Genomic DNA, 18,347 nt, shown 5'->3' with positions numbered 1-18,347 from the left:
TCTTATAACCCCGATAACAATAGTAAACCGTTTTCAAATACTCAATACCACAAAAGACCAACAAATTTTAAATCAATTTCACTATGGCGAGAACTGTGACGGTGGCCGCAACAACTTCTACCAAGTTGAGACCAAAATACTTGTAAACAATTACTTTGACTATACTATATTGTAATTTAATTTAAATAATATACGGTGGAAATATTCTGTGGTGACGTGTCAAGGGAAATTAACGACAAATCGTTTATATATATATATATATTATATACAGGGTGATTCATCAAGGATAAGACACTAATTTTCTCGGAATATGTTAATATTTTGAACAATATATATTTCCAATATTTTTAGGTACACATTGTACTATATTTTGACAATTTTTATTACCAATCCTTATAAGCCAAATTGGGGGATTTTTGGTTTTTTTAAATGGCAACATATGTTTTCAATTACATACATTTGTAGAGAATAAAATAAAAAATATGTCAGCGTTTGAATTTTTTTATTTTCGTTTATCTGACAATTAGCTATGATTTTGTAAATATACTACAATTCCTCTTAATAATTATCATATCTCTTCGGTTTTCGAAAACCGGTAGCACAAAAAATTCATATTTATGTTCGCACTGTCCAATTGGCGATAACATTCAAACAACTAAGAAGTCAATAAAAAAGATTTAAAAAAAATGATAGACTTACGGTTCTTATCTACAAATTACCTAATGCTATACATACTGCTACCTACTGGCTACTGCTATGATGATAATACATAATATTTGTCGGTAACAGAAATTACCACTCTGTGGTCTTAAATCTAGTTGTCATTTATTTTACAATATCTATACTCTACATTCAACAAGTATCAACACAGAACAGAATAATACGTTATTTGTTATTATTAAAATTATTATATTTTATAAAGTAAATAAATAATAATAACTAAAACGGTCGTTTACAATCGCGTAAGTGTAACATTTGTGTGGACAACCATTGTGACGCGTCGCTATTATTTTTTAGATAATTCAATTTATTTCATAATTCAATTTTAAGATAGAAAAATATATAAAGTTCTTATTTGAATTGTAGATTGATGCAAATTTATTTGTGTAGCCAGATTTTCTCTTTCAAAAATAGTAGGGTAACAGTGTTAATTGGATCAATTTTTCCATTTCAAAAATTTGATGTTCTGAAAATGCTGTTCTTTTTCTTTTTTGTTTGTCGTTTTGTACACAGTTTCACGCTCAACGTCACTAACTCTAAAAAATGTAGAAAACGACAAACAAAATAGAAAAAGAACAGCATTTTCAGAACATCAAATTTTTGAAATGGAAAAATTGATCCAATTAACACTGTTACCCTACTATTTTTGAAAGAGAAAATCTGGCTACACAAATAAATTTGCATCAATCTACAATTCAAGTAAGAACTTTATATATTTTTCTATCTTATGACCGGTGTGGCGTCCTCTTAAGGGGCAAAAGATAGAAAAATATAAAAAGTTCTTACTTGAATTGTAGTTTGATGCAAATTTATTTGTCCAATAAGTAGGCCACCTCATACTAGAAATTTGAAAACTGAAAAAATTAAGTTACCGTTATTAATTCTTAAGCACGCCTGTTTTAATTTTCGAAATAATAAAAACGTACAAAAACTTAATAAGATAATTTCAACTTTTTAGATTCCTATGTGTACATAAAATTATTGACATGACTTGACAATTTCTTCGAAGTTAAAACGTGTTAAAATTTACAAAATCTACAAAAAACAGTTATTTGGCAATTAAAAAAAATCAGTACTCTATTTTTTTTTCAGTTCGACATGTTATGGACACATAAAATTCTTATCGCTTCCCAATTTTTCAACTAAAAGGTTTTAAAATTATGAGTAAAAAACCGTCTAACACTCTTGGGAGGGGATAAGGTATAACTTAAATTCGAGACTTTTAGCGTATAGAGGTACAACAAATAAAAATTCATTATATATTTTAACTCGGTACCATCATTTTTCTTGAAAATATCCCTGCACCTAACCTTACTTGTAATTTTTGAAAGAGGTGTAACTTTAAGACCAAATACCTCTTTTCTAAATAAAACCATGAAAGTCGAAGGTTTGACTAAACATGTATTGTGTTGTTTAGGTTTGGTTTCAAAACAGAAAAGTCAAGTGGCGTAAAGAGTCAAAATTACAGAATGATCAAAACACATTACAGTACCATCATTTGGAAACTATTGCGTCACAAAGTTCTACAGGTAATTCCCGCTGATATTTTATTTTAAAAATTGAAATAAAATAATTGTGTTAACTAAAATTTTGCTTACACATAGATCGTCATGGTCATTTGCGGAACTCGTCCTTCGTGAAAAGGAAGAGGCAGAACGGGACAGACAGCGTCCCAACGGGTGAACGGGATAGACCAGGGCGGCGGGTGCGTGCGTCAACGGCCCGAGAAGACATCGCGATGCTGTAACATAGAACATGTATAAAAGTTAATAGTATAATTGTAGCATAGTTTTATAAAGTATTTTGTAAGATAAAAATGTAAATACAATTCCTACGGGGCCCAATGTGCATATTGTTATTGGGCCCCCACTCGAGAAAGGTGTTTTAGATTTAAGGTTTACATGTTTAGGTCTAAGCCAAATGTTAAGTGGGTGTGTGGAGCACCCACTAAAACAAAGTTTTAAGTTTATTTAAAATAAATGGCGTCGGAAAAACTGGGGGGAGGTAATACCTCATCAGGCAAGTACCTCCCCAGTTTTACTATGGATGCATGTGATATGGAAAAAAAAAAAAAAAGGTCATCATGATAACCACGATATAACAATGACCACAGCAGACTTGAGACCAAATTTAGAAATGGAAGAAGAATAAGATTGGGTAAATATGTAAGCTTATTTAATTAAGTAAACAAATTTTAACAATTGCATTAAATCATATTGTTCTGTTTTACCGGATGCATTAGTATTAGTATGTACTAAATAGTACCATTTTTATTATGTAATTTTTTTTTCTACATAACCAATACAATAATAATAATATCTTATGCAGTCTAATAATATTAAAATAAACTTTAAAATGTTTTAATAAAGTTTTTTTTTCTGTACCCGTTGAATTTGTTTTTCTATTGGTTTAATTTACTTAATCAGCAGCTCTTAAGTTGCTACAACCTAATTCGATTCTTACAATCTTTATTACAGGTATCTAGTTAGGTTTTAAGAAAGTTTAAAAGTTAATATTTTTTTATATTTTATCCTTAATAAAAGAAGACAACACAAATGTATGAAAAATAATTGAATAATATAGAATTTTTTAGGGATATTTATTAGGCATTCCTTAATCCGACAGTAGACCCAAACTTAAATTTAATATAACTCATACCCCCTTTCCCACTATTGTGTTTCAGTGTTATGAATGACGTATGGAATTAAACGCTTTTTTAGGGACTTAAGAGATGTTTTAATTTCAAAAAAGTCTTTATAATATAATTTGTTAATATTTCTTGATAAGTATTTTACAATTTATTTGGAATAAAATCGTATTCAGATGGTCTAACATTTCTTTTAAATTTATCTCGTATAACGTACAACTAAGCAAATATACTGAAACACATTAATGTAATATTCATAAACCATACATTAGCAGAAGAATGTACAAGACATTGAGATGTACACTTCCGTCGTCATAAATTTAAAATTAAGTTGACTTACCTTCCATTGTAGCTGTTTTCCAGTTATCTGGTAATGAAAAAAGAAGATCTTTGGGTTCATCAGGAGTAATATATTTACGACGTGCACATCTTATCTTCGTCGTAAGGTGACAGCATTTCCCAGATTTTAACAAACTGTATCTATTATAATGAACATCAATACATTAATTACGAACGGTACGGAGTGGCCGGACAGATTAAGGCTCCTACGCGTACTGTCGAATTCGTTCACGGGCGGTCTTGCTTACTGGCAAAACAACCTGACTAGAAGTAAAGACTGCCCCCTCCACGCTATGCATTGTAGAAATACCATGCGCTCTCTCGGTGACCGAACTAGGCCACAATAGGGCCTACTCTCGGTATGCTAAAAAAAAATATATATTAATTATTTCCCTATAAAAAAAAAATATTATATTATTTATATTCCATTATAGACATGTGTGCTTAATAATATAATTTTATTGGTACTTTCGTTAGTACCAATTACAGTATCAATGAACAGAATCTCAATGATAAGAAATAACTATTGAAAAAAAATAAAATGCCAACGTTGTTGACAATTTTACCGTTACGGTAACGTCGAGTCTATTTTGCCATCATCCTGGATGGGAAACCAGAAAACCACGTAAAATTCTACGAATCCACTATCGGCACTACCGACTTAAATTAAGTTGATATTTACTAAAAGTTCTGGTATCCATTATAACTAACAAGATTACTATACTTAACTTTATTACGCAGTTTACAAATATCTAGTGTCTTTAGGTAAAACTATCTTTTGGGGAGTTCATTTTATTGTATTATTTTATTAATAGTGGTTTATATTAAACCACTATTTAAAAATAAAAATTCTTTAATTTGTGTAAATTATTTGAGCATAGAGCAATATGTTTTTAAATAAATTGAATTAACTAAAAAATAATAGCGACGCGTCACAATGGTTGTCCACACACATGTTACACTTATGCGATTGTAAACGACCGTTTTAGTTATTGATATTTATTTACTTTATAAAATATAATAATTTTAATAATAACAAATAACATATTATTCTGTTCCGTGTTGATACTTGTTGAATGTAGAGTATAGATATTGTAAAAAAAATGACAACTAGATTTAAGACCACAGAGTGGTAATTTCTGTTACCGACAAATATTATGTATTATCACCATAGCAGTAGCCAGTAGGTAGTAGTAGGTATAGCATTAGGTAATCTGTAGATAGGAACCGTTAGTCTATCATTATTTAAAAATCTTTTTTTTTGACTTCTTAGTTGTTTGAATATTATCGCCAATTGGACAGTGCGAACATAAATATGAATTTTATGTGCTACCGGTTTTCGAAAATCGAAGAGATATGATAATTATTAAGTGGAAATGTAGTATATTTACAAAATCATAGCTAATTGTCAGATAAACGAAAATAAAAAATTCAAACGCTGATATATTTTTTATTTTATTCTCTACAAATGTATGTAATTGAAAACATATGTTGCCATTTAAAAAAACCAAAAATCCCCCAATTTGGCTTATAAGAATTGGTAATAAATAATTGTCAAAATATAGTACAATGTGTACCTAAAAATATTGGAAATATATATTGTTCAAAATATTAACATATTCTGAGAAAATTAGTGTCTTATCCTTGATGAATCACCCTATATATAATATATATTTATATATATATATATATATATTATATATATATATATATATATATAAACGATTTGTCATTAGTTTTCCTTGACACGTCACCACAGAATATTTCCACCGTATATTGTTTAAATTAAATTACAATATAGTATAGTCAAAGTCATTTTTTACAAGTATTTTGGTCTCAACTTGGTAGAAGTTGTTGCGGCCACCGTCACAGTTCTCGCCTTAGTGAAATTGATTTAAAGTTTGTTGGTATTTTGTGGTATTGAGTATTTGAAATCGGCTTACTATTGTTATCGGAGTTATAAGGAATATTTTTTCAAAACTTGAATCCTTTTTTTTTTGGGGGGGGGGGGGGCGTTGAATTAAATTAAAAAAAAAAATAATAATAAGGAACACTCTTATTGTGAAATAGAGCAGATGGAATTTACACATCTGCTCTGATTCACAATAATACAATGCGTCTGACCGACTTCCTTTATCATATACCCCGTATAACCATTATATAATATACAGTAATATAAATATATAATAATAGGAATCCAGTTTCGAATAGATTACAATCTATGTGACAGAAGACAGAGGGAGTTAACAGCTTTAAAATAGCACACCATTTATTTTTGTCGACTAATTTATAGCAAGAGACCGCTTGCAAAGATACCTTTATCAGTCAAATATCTTTTAATATTGCAGATTTCTGTGTTTGAGTTTGTATAGGTCTGAATTGAAGATCACCCCTTGTTATGATTTTTATGTAAACTTTAGAGACAGTTTTAAGTTGCTGTTTATGCGTCTTTTTCACTTGTAAAATTATTGAATTAGTCTTTATATATTTTCCCACAAGCTGTAACTGGCGAAGGTTTATATATTTAATATCTTCGTTTATATAAATATATATAAACGAAATATATAAAAAAATATAATAAATATAATATATAAATATATAATTTAACATTTATGTATATTATATTATATATACATTATTACGTACAAATCAACACATTTTTTTTAAATTTCTGACCTTTTATATTTTTTGTTTGTTCAAATTTTTTCTATCGTTTGTACAAAAAAAATAATGATGTTTGAACAAAAAAACAACTTTTTGACCGACTGGTTCAAAAGAAATAGGCATTTCAGACTGAGGTAAATACAATAACATGTCAATATTTAAAAAAAAATATTAATATTATTAAAAACAACTTTAAAGAATGGTCTAGTCTTAACGATTGCTTTAGTTATTATGTAAAGTTGTAGAGAAAAATATCAAATTTAATCAAAATTTAAACAACATACCTTTAATTTAAAAAAAATGAACTATTTGTAAAAATCTTTAAAGTAAATATTTCATACTTTACAAATGGTTAGTGCACTATAAAAATTCATACGGTAGGCGATAGCGTAGCAATATTCTCCGAGTTAAAGTTTTTAGACTTAAGACTTACTTAATTTTTCTAATAGATGGTTCAATTATTACTAATGCTATACGCTTACATTAAATGTTTAAATTATCGACCAATTTGATTAAAACACATTTCCGTTCGCCTCATAAGATTTCCTATTGTAACATTAGCTAAATTCATCTTAACTTATTTCCCCACATGTATTCCTTATTTGGTTTTTAAAGTCATCTAAGCTTACTGGTTAAGTTTCGCAAACTTTATATTTTAAATATCTCCAGAGGAAACAATCTAGACAAGTTAAATCTGGACTCCTAGGTTAGGTTAGGTTAGGAGGTCCCAAAGGCGGAACCTCCAGGACGTCGTCGGCGAAGTTGTCCCGGAGACACTGGTCGCCAACATGATTGCAAGCCCTGATGCGTGGAACGCGGTCGCCCGCTTTGCCGAGTCGGTCCTCAAAGAGAAGGAGGAAGCAGAGAGGGCTAGACAGCGGCCGGCCAATTGAGAGCCCCGGCGTTTGCGCGCGTCACCGGCCCGGAAACATTTCACGGGGATTGGATTGTACATAAACCTGTATAGACTAACATAATTGAGTGTATAGTACTTTCAAGGTAGCTGTAAGTAAACTTGTAACTAAATTTCGATGTGGTCTAATGTGAATATTGTTATTAGGGCACCACCCGGAGTGGGTGTGTTATTTTTTAAGTTCATGTTTGTATTTATTGTTTACTATACCCAATAAATGGCATCAGAGACTAGGAGGAAGTAAAGCCTCACAGGGCGCGTCCTCTCCCGGTATTCTATGGGTGCATGTGAGAAAAAAAAAAGAAAGTTAGGTTAGGTTAGGTATTATGTTAAACTTTTATTTGTACAAAGATTACAATTAAATAGAACAAATATTTATACACACCAACTTTATTTACACTAGTTTAAAATATTTTAATTACAAAATATAATAATTAATAACATAAATATTATTTAGATTTAAATTTTTTGCTAAAGTAAATGGTTTTAGCTTAAATTTAACAAAAAAATATTTATTTTATTAAACATTTAAGTTAAGATATTATTTTAAAGGTTAATACGAAGGGTTGATATAAAAAATTAAATGGAAACAAATGTATTAGATTTATTTATCAAAAGCAAAATGACTTGGCTCTTAGCAGAATTCAGTATAAATATTAAAAGTATTTTTTTTTTCAATAAAAGAAAAAAACAATAATAAAAATTGAATATGTAATGTTTAGGTAAAAATAATTTTTAAATAAATTAAATTATAGATGTGGATATTGGTGTATACTATAATACTCGGTCTTACTTACAAGTTACAGAGGTATGTGCAGTTATTATTTTATGTTTTTCAACGCCGTTAATTGATTTTGAGTGTCATGGTCCCATGATGGTAATATATGTATACTTCCAAACTGATGGTCTTTACTTGTGATCTATCCCAATCTTGATTCATACTTATAATTTCATAGATGGAGACTTGACGCTAAATGTCATGGCTTGGTCAATGAAACGGATAGGCAAGCGATCCATATTTTTTTGTCATTTAATTATCCTTGAATGATAGTTCTTTCCATCGGTCTCTTCTGATTACACAACTTAAGAGTTAAGTTTTTCTTGAAGTGGTATTTTGATACATCAATATACCTACCAAAGAATGATCTTTGCTTGCTTTTTTCAGACTTCAAGAAATGTAATAATACATCATTAAACTTGAATGTTGTAAACATTCTCGAAGTAAAATAAAAAGGTAGGTAAAAAAAATTTACAAAAAATATTTTGACTTTTGAGCAAATTAGGTACATGACTCTTAGTGGTGTGGCATTTTCTAGAAATCCGTAGTTCACCGTTATTACAATTCACACCATACACGTTAATAAAACAAAAGTAATAATCAGTCATAATGTATTATATCAGTCATAAAGTATTATAGTTAAAAAGTATATTATATAGTTATATCTATAATCTTGTATTATATATACTTTATGAAATGCTAGTAAGATATAAGTATCGTATTTGCTGTACTAAAACAAATTTAATGACTGCTCTAGAATATAATATAATGTAATCGCTGTAAAAAAAACTCTACGAGATGGTAAATAAAAAGGTGCCCGGCAAAGCGCATTTGTTCCAGTTTTTGAAAATATTATTGTTAATTTCTATAATCTGCAAAAACAGTATAATGTTTTATCAGCTCAACATTTTAAATATTTATTGCAGTTGAACGATTTAAAAAAAAAATGGACCAACATAAGAGATAACTTTACTAGATCTGTCAACGATACGAGAAAAATAAAATCTGGTAGTGAAGTCCAAACCGATCAAGAAGTACGCATACAGATGATATTTTGTCGTTCCTATTGCCAGTTATTAAAAACCAAGGAAGTAAGTAAAAATATAGGAAGTAACAATATTATATTATTGTTAGTATATAAACAATATCATATAAAATAAATAATACTTTAAACATTAGCTCTTTTACAGTTTAACTAAACTTAGGTTAGGGGAAGTCATGTGGAAAACAGTTCCCCCTCATTGCTTCTGTATTTAAAAAAAAAAACGTAAAAAATTAGATGAGTATATTGCATATTTGTATGCAACTTTAAACATAATTTCATTATTAAATAAAAACATATTATTTGAACATATTTTATTTATGTATATTTTTTGTAGAATTGTACATGATGGCTTGGAATTTGTCAACGTTTTCTCTAGACACCTCTAGAGTTAATTATTTTCTAAACATTTCAGATATGTTGAAACTTTTATAAAACGTACCGATAAATATGAAATGTACAAGTGAAATGAAATTTAAAATAAAATTGTATTTTATAGGACAACTGGTAATTTTGAGAATGAAAGTGATCCATATTAGACCCAACTCTAAGAATTTCATATTATTTTACTGAAGAACACGATGACACAATAGATAGTGTTTAAATGCTTTAAACATTTAAAAAATAAAATAGTGAAGATCAGAAAGGGGTTTAGGATTCTAAAAACCTTAAGACTTAAAATTAGTGCTTTATTAATTTTTTTTTTATTTCACAAAAACGTAAATGTAGGTTTTTTTAAGAACACTAATTTTAAGTTAAAAGGCTTTTTAATCCCAGACCTCACCCCTGATCTCCACCAATGTGTTAATCTAACCTTATCTTTAAATATTTGTATTAACAATTTCTTTGGTGGCTGTTCTTAAAGGCCTATGCTTTTAATAGAGTGACGCTATGCGCCCACTCTTCTCTGCCAATCTAATGATCTCATATAAGAGTTACGATGTATATAATACTTTAATATATTATTGAACAAAAGTTACTTATCTATACTAAAAGACAAAAGTAGCAAGTATATAATATAATGTACTGTTGTTTATTACATATAAGAAGAATATACAAATATAATATTTAGTACAAAAATTAATTCACAATATTGTATTACACAGTGTATACCAATTATTTGTATTATTAAAAAAAGTAATATTTACTTATGACTATATTTTTTAATTTTTAATGTTCTCATTAAAAAATCAGTGTAATAAGCAAGAGTACTAATTATTTAGTATTATTACGGTCTAAAAAATTATTCTAATGGTATACCTAGAGCTTTATCCTATACAAATTTCTCTATGCTCTGAATTCAAACTTTTTATTTTTTATTTATTAAAGGAACAACCAAAAAAGAAGGAAAATTACATTTGGACTGTAGTCAATTTCTAGGTTGCGATGCGTGAATTAATCAACAGTCAACAGGTATTTGTTAACAAAATATTTTCATACATTTACAATGTATAGATAACAACGGTAGCTACTTATTATAGAGTTGACAATAAGCCCTAATCGTATCCTCCATAGTACATAAAATATAATGTGAATTACGTTATGACTTTTACAATTAAATATGTAAGTTCCCATTTAAGATTTAAAAGTTGATAGTGCTGTGGAAAAAAATAAAAAAAGGTATGAATTTGAATATTGTCTTATATTGTAAGGTAACATAATATTAAACTAAAATGTTTTCAAAAAGAAAAGCTATGAAATTGTATTTATTTGACACGAGGTAAACAAGATCTTCAGAATTTCATGTCTCGTTGGATTTCTTATGGTAAATTAAAAATATAAAAATATTACTAATGTAAGCCATTGTTTGATTTTTATTACACAATAATAATTTATGCTAAAAATATTATTTTATAAAAAAATTGGTTATTGTCTAATATTGTAAAATAACAATGTCCGAAAAGAAATACCATACAGTTTTGATTTTAAGAGAAAACGAGTGTCTTATCCTTAATTGAATCACTAAGTATTTAAACACATATCAAAAAATTTTTTACCACGTGAACGACTAGAAGATATATATTTTTTTCCTAATTGAATACAAAAAAACTATAAGAATTTGTTCAAAAGTTAGTGGAGGGTTTATTGCATACGTTTATTGAATCGAACAATCGACTAAGTTATTTCATCTACTTCTGTATTAAATTATTTAGGTTAAATCCTTAGTAAAGTTTGAAAAATAATTTTTTTTTGTATTTAAAATTGTTTTAATTCTCTCTTTCTTAGGGAAAATCAAGAATCAAAATATAGTCGTATAAAGATGAAGCATAGAAAATATAACTAAGCACCTAATTAAATTATTATGATGACAAAAAAAGTATTAAATCATAGTAACTTGCTTTATGTGTCTTGGGTAGCATTTAGCATTAATATGTAAAAAAAGTAAGAAAGGTTATTATTAATTTTTATTTCTATAGAAAATGAACGTCTGCAAGGGCACAGAGTACAATTAAAGATATTTTCTGTAATCAAAAATTGTTAATAATAATATATCAAAAGGATACAATTATAAAAAAATTTAAAATTTACAGCTGGCACAACCATTGACTACTAAAATATAATTGTTTTTTAAAACGAACGTCCTAAAGGATCAAGTACAGTTAATAAAGTGAGTGCTTATTTCTAGATGTTACAAAAGTAATAAAATATATCTAATATATACAAAAATTCCATATTATACATCCATACTCCAATATAGGACGAACCAAAGCACAAAAAATAATTGTATGGCATAGTACTTTGATAAAAGATTCTATTAAAAGCCTAGTGCTTTACAATTTAAAACATAAGTAATAGTTTTTAAATACTCGTAGTTTATTACAATGTGTTAGAAGTTGAATCAATACAAGACATGATAGAAGCATATTATATATAAATGTATACTGAATATGGTACTAAGAAGACTCAGGAATCGAAGATAATCTTTGGGTTCTTCTATGTTTAACGCCAAACGATCAACCATGGCATAATAAGTGTACCCAAAAGTATTGCAGTTTTATTTTGGTATTCATATATCACCTGTAAAAAATTAAAATTATGTAATTATTAAAAATTAAAGGTAATGTTTGACTATTTATGTAGGTTATTGGCAAAGCTGAACAAAAAAGTACTAGTTGTGATTAAAGGTGCTTAAGGTTTTTACTAACTATTAAATTTAATTAGGCAACTTTGTTTTTTATAGTAGCGTGAAAACTTTTTTTTAAAAAGTATTAATTCTCTGACGAAAAATATTTGTAAGTTACTAACGATATTAACGGTTGTAATAGCTATTTAGGGGCTTTTAGTAAGAAAAGAAATTATATAATATTTAACAAAACAATAACAGTTATCTGCTTAATTTATTTAGTAATTTCATAATTTTTTTTTTCTCAAAAAAGCCATCCTAATGGGTTTGAATTATTGTGAAACTGGAGAGTTAAAGTGTTTAATAAAATCACTCAAAAAACGATTTGATGCCAGTCTATTCTATGTATGTAGTAAAATCTATTATCATCTATTATAATCTATTACCTGATGTTTTAATTTTTCTCAATAAAAAGTTTGACTACAAATTTTGTGTTTTTACAATTTTATAACATTTAAAAGTTTTAATTTATTTGAGACAAACAATATGTTATTTTAATAATGTTTTATCTAGATTCCGAAAGGATGGGTTTTTTTTCATAATATTTGGATTTCTAATTTATAGATTTGGTATAAAAAAAAAATAGGTCCAAAAGTTTAAAATTTATTGTGGGTCAAGACACACAATTTTAAAATAGGGTTAAATCAAATTTAAATAAACAATTGAATGTTAAACTGTAAATAGTAAAATTTAGTATTTGTTTATAGTGGTGTTTATCGTATAACTATAATTTAATCGTATAAATATTGTTTTTACAATGATGGGTCTTTTTTTTTTTTTTTGTGCCTAGACCGCGGAATTTCCTAAACCGCTAATTCGACTTCTTTATGCATTAAATTTATATATCAAAAAGCCTGTACAGTGAGGTCCATGCTGCACTACTGGACCTCATTTTGGTATGTTATTACTGTGTTTGGTTTAAAATGTACTAGTTTAGACTATACTTGATTAGAATTCTTACTATCCCCTTATTCATATCGAAGTGTTAATTTAAAAATTGAATATATCAGTTTCAGATAATAACTCCTGTAAACATGTGACCTCCCTTGTCTATGCTATGCTTTGTCCCCACTATGTTCCCGCCGTACTGTCTTTTTGTGTATAAGAATATTACAAATTATCTCAAAATTGAACACAGTAATCAAAAAACAATATATTCTTTGCTCCAATTTGAGGCTAAAATAATATTACATTTTTTAATTAATTTAATAAACAACTGTATTCGTTAGTTATTAAAAACATATTTAAAGATATTTTCCGATGGATTTAAAACACCTAAATGGGCATCAGATATTTTGCATGCCAATTTGATTTTAAAACTGCCTTCGAATTTATAATGACACAGTGATAGCCTTAATAGATGACTGGATCAAGACACAGTTTAAAAAAAAGAAATTAATATTTAAGTCCCTTAACTATAAAAATAATACATTCTCCGCGTATACGTATTTCAGCAACAATGTTGTCTTCAGCGGTAACGGCAGACTTTTAAAATCTAAAGGAGCCCGCTTGGAGCCAAAACAAAAAATTGGTGCCTAAGACCTCGATTGCCACAATATATAATCTTATTTGATGAGAGCTTAAACTTCTCAAATGAAGACGAATATCAAATAATAAATCAAAATAAATTTAAATTTATAATATTATACAATAATAATGAAAATAAAATTGGCACCTATACATTACATAATATATTATTATTTATCTAATTATTGTTACTATATATTATGAAATCTGACTTTGTAAAATTGTATACATATACTTAAGCTAACTGACTTGTAAGAGCATGCAATATGCTGAGACATTTTAATAGAAATTTTAAAAAAAGAACTACCTTAAAATTGTTTAAAAAATTATCAAAATTTGCAATAATTTTTGTATAGGAGAAAATATAAGTTTTACATTAATCTCATTTCAATAAAAAAATTGCATTAAAGGTTCAAACTAAATTTATCAAATAACGCTATTAATTATATGTTTTGTAATAATATTGTTCCACGGTGGTGAAATTATGGCAAAAAGCTTGTGTAGACAATCCATTTTACCCCAATAACAAAATTCAACGCAGATAGTGCAATTTCAAAATTACATTGACAAAATCAAAGGGTTTTCGATGGAAACTGCTATAAAATGATTGCTATAACATACTACACCTCTAATAGTATGATATAGGCTTTAAAATCAGAGAAATTACCCTTTTAACCCGTTTTTAATCAACGTTGCGCCGTGATTGGTAAATAGCGCTGAACGTCACTATTTCATGAGCTTCACGGTTTCATGAGCTTTTCCAGTAGGAACAGTCGCGACCGTAGTTTCCCGGTGGCTTGATCAAACGTTCTCGGCTCTCGCATACATTAGTGTCTCTAACGCCAAAAATGTCAATAGGATCCAGTGAACCTGGTTCAGTGTTTAACCTGCAACGCAATCAGATTACCGAACATCGCCAGGTTAGTACATTATATTTTTACTTTTTAATGTTTATAATATTTGAAATACTTAATAATTTAATCACATCTATTAACAGAAAAGAAAACGAACCACATATACGTTACATCAGCTTAATAAACTAGAAGAACTATTCAATACTACGCGGTACCCAAATGAAATACTAAGACAACAACTGGCTGAAACTATTGAAATTGACCCATATCGTGTAAAGGTCAGTTATAACTTTTATTTATTTAAGTAAGTTGTTTACTTCTTGTGTTAAAAAAATAGTTTACACTAACTTAATTGAAAAATGTTGCACAGTGTATATAAATTACGTTTCATTACTATACGGATCTTGTGTGTGCAATAACAAAAATATTATCCAGTCAAATTTGTTAGAAATTCGAGTTCTTACACTTCTTGTGTAGCAGTCCTTCGGTTACAAGCTTCATACTAGTAAAAACTATTAAAATATATATAATGAGTAAAAAAACTCTTTTAATAATTTATTATTTTCAACTTTACTATAATACTATTACTATAAGATATACTTACAGTATATTATAGTTACAGTATTAGTCATAGATAATAGACTGGGCCAAAAAAACAAACAACTTTTTTTTGAACGGCACTATGAAAATATTGTTCATGATGATAAAAAAATGATGGTGAAAGTTAGAGCCCTTAATATTAACATTCAGATACCTATCATGACGACTGACGGGTTTTTACACTAATGGCATTTTTTTTTATCTATAACTAAGTTATTGGCCTGAAAAATTCTATTGATACATATTCCTAAAGAAAATTGAGTTTCCTACAAAAAAGCTAATTATGTAAATTTTCCTCAAACAAGTTTTTTTCATCGAAATCACGCCTTAAACATTTAACGGTTTTTTCAGTTTGAATTTTTGTAACTACCACAAATATCAATAATTAATATTTAAACGACTTGTTTGACGAAAATTTACAAAGATAGCTTTTTTTAGCTAAAAAGAAATATATCTTAACTTAAAAAAAAAAAAGTTTTATGTACTTTCGTTGATATAATAAAAAAAACCTTTGTGAGTATTTTTGTTAGACTATACAATAGTAGCTTATTTCCAAAACTAATTATCAACCCTTTTTAAAATTTTGGGAGAATATGAAAAAACTGTTTAAAACGTCTAAAACAATCATAGATATAATTTGTTTATTAATCTACTTACATTTTAAGTTATTTTTCTGACAAAGTTTCAAATCAAACACTTTAAGGCTTAAGCCAAATGAAAATATTTAAGAAAAATGATTTCAGATAATTAGTATTAGCTCTCAAATGTGTGTATATTATTAATTACTAGATTAAAGTGGGAGGATTAAAGTTCCGAGGAAAAAAATCATTACGATTTTATTTATGTTATCAACTTGGTAAACAAATATAATAAGTATTTTCGTTTTTTTAAACTTAAATGATTACTAACTTTAAAATTAAATTATAATATCAATATCCCAGGTGTGCAGGTCTCCTTTTTATACTCCCCACCACCCATTAGACGAATGATGACTTTTGTCAATGCGGATCTTTCCTTTTTAATACCTGTTTTTAACTCATAATTTTTAAGATCATAATATGTGAGTATCTATTGGTTAAATTTCTCATTTCTTATTTGTAATTCTATACATAAGGGTTTAATATATAATTATGTAAACAAGGGCGCCCATAAACATTAAAACAAATAAATAATAAGTTTTGGAAATAAATTTACAAATAAAGTTAAACTTTATTAGGGAAATAATAAGTTTTGGAAGTATATTTAAAGACCAAATTAAAACAATATATTATTAAAAAACTTTAACATAATATCAATATTAATTTTTTGGAAATAAGCTACTCTATTATGATAAACTATGTTAAAAATAGGGTAAGCCATCTTCTGGTAAATAACATGTTTCTTAAATGTGTGTTTACTTTTTGACTTGTGTCACTTAACAAACACATATCGACTGCCCCAACGAAAAGGGTCGTATCTCGTTTATGCAACTTTTCAGGATGAACCAAACAAACATTCAAATTTAAATTCTTATTCTGTTTTTAACATATCAGTTTGAAAATTTGGATACATTTTATAGTATGTTATCCAAATTTTCCAAGTTAAAAACAGAATAAGAATTTAAATTTGGATGTTTGTTTGGTTCATCCTGAAAAGTTACAAAAAACTAGGTACGACCCTTTTCGTTGGGGTAGTCGATGTGTAAATTTCAGTTTTCTTTACTGTTTGTACATTTAGCTGTCGTTACATTATTTTACGCCTTTCGTCTCATTGTGCACTAACATTTTTATACTACACATGACACATATTACAGTAGTATTCTAATTTATGCCACTTTGAACTTAAGTAATCACACTTAGCTTAGTCTTCACTTCCTCATCGTCACATAATATCTATATTTTCCAAACTAAGTTGTTCAGTACCTCATAGAGTTTCTCAGGGAATCAACCCCGTGTAAACTCAATTTACCTAAGAGTACTTACATACACCAGCACTTTGAAAAAAAATGATTAAATTAAAATCTAAAATTTATAATTCAAAAAATTTTTAGTAATAATTAATAAAAGCCCAATCCCACTTAATATTATAAAAAAAAATGTATAGATTAACTAAAACAGTATCTATATATTTCATTTGTAAAATATCGTGTATTGTTAAAGTTTTCGACGAAATATTACCGGGGGATTTAGCTTTCAACCCCCCTAACCTCTGAATTTTGGGTATGAAAGTCGAAAGTTTGATTGTACAACTTTTTGTTACTTAGATTTGGTTTCAAAACCGAAGAGCAAGGCTGCGTAATGATTTGAATCTACAAAATTACCACAACAAGTTGCAGAACCGGCGAATGAATAATATTGAAGCGCAAGCCGATTTAAGAGGTAACCTCGTCAACATTTAATTTAAATAATTTCAATAAAATAATTATGTTAACTAAAATTTTACCTTGTATAGAACATCAAGCACTGTATGGAGCCCATTTTAACGAAACCAGTCATGGTACTATCAATTTAAGACCGGATTTAGAGGTGCAAGAAGAGCAGACAAATATAAGTGTATACTTAAATAACTTCTATGAGCCCAGAAATGTTGAGTATCCAATTTATTTTGCGTTATAATGTATAACCTTTAATCATTTTCTAAGTTAGTTAGTTATTAATATAATTTATAACATTAAACCATACTTAACAATGATTTTTTTGTCTGTAACCGCTGTAACTTATTTTTATGTTATTCATTAATTGTTTACAAAAAGGTGTGATATTTTTTTAAATACAAAACAAAAAAATTGTTATAAAACACTAAGTATTATGATTAATAGTTTTAGTAGTAGGATGAAATGTATGCCTAACTATTTATGTTTTAAAAGTAGCTATCAAAAAAACTAATTTGGGATGGGAGTAAAAAGAATTTCTTATTAAAATTCCCTTATTCAAAAGGGAAGAACATTAACTAGGTTCTTCAGTCGTTTTTTTAGAAAACATTAATTTTACCTTAAACAAGCACTTAAAAAAGTAAAAAAAGCAGTATTCAAATATAAATTTTGAATGTTGGTTTAATAATTTAAAAAAAAACTGACGAGAGAACCTATAAATAAAGATCTCATTATTTTAAATATGATAAAAATGTATTCTACGATTATTATTTAATCAATATTAGAGAC

General features: G+C 27.7%; 1 long non-coding RNA gene across 1 annotated transcript; it reads right to left on the bottom strand.

The window, feature by feature from the left end:
- Nucleotides 1-1,461: 1,461 nt before the first annotated feature.
- On the bottom strand, nt 1,462-3,895 carry LOC126842466 (uncharacterized). Its single transcript, XR_007686338.1, has 3 exons — nt 3,708-3,895; nt 2,319-2,461; nt 1,462-1,574 (listed from the first exon to the last, which is right to left on the bottom strand). It is a non-coding gene; the product is annotated as an uncharacterized LOC126842466 (long non-coding RNA).
- Between the last annotated feature and the right edge of the window lie 14,452 nt (nt 3,896-18,347).

The sequence above is a fragment of the Adelges cooleyi genome, unplaced genomic scaffold, assembly GCF_023614345.1.
Source record: "Adelges cooleyi isolate 19-005CV unplaced genomic scaffold, UGA_ACOO_1.1 ACOO_flye_CR_arks_rails_tigmint_CR_PRNA_521, whole genome shotgun sequence".
NCBI lineage: Eukaryota > Metazoa > Arthropoda > Insecta > Hemiptera > Adelgidae > Adelges > Adelges cooleyi.
This window is presented reverse-complemented; position numbering and strand designations above follow the sequence as displayed.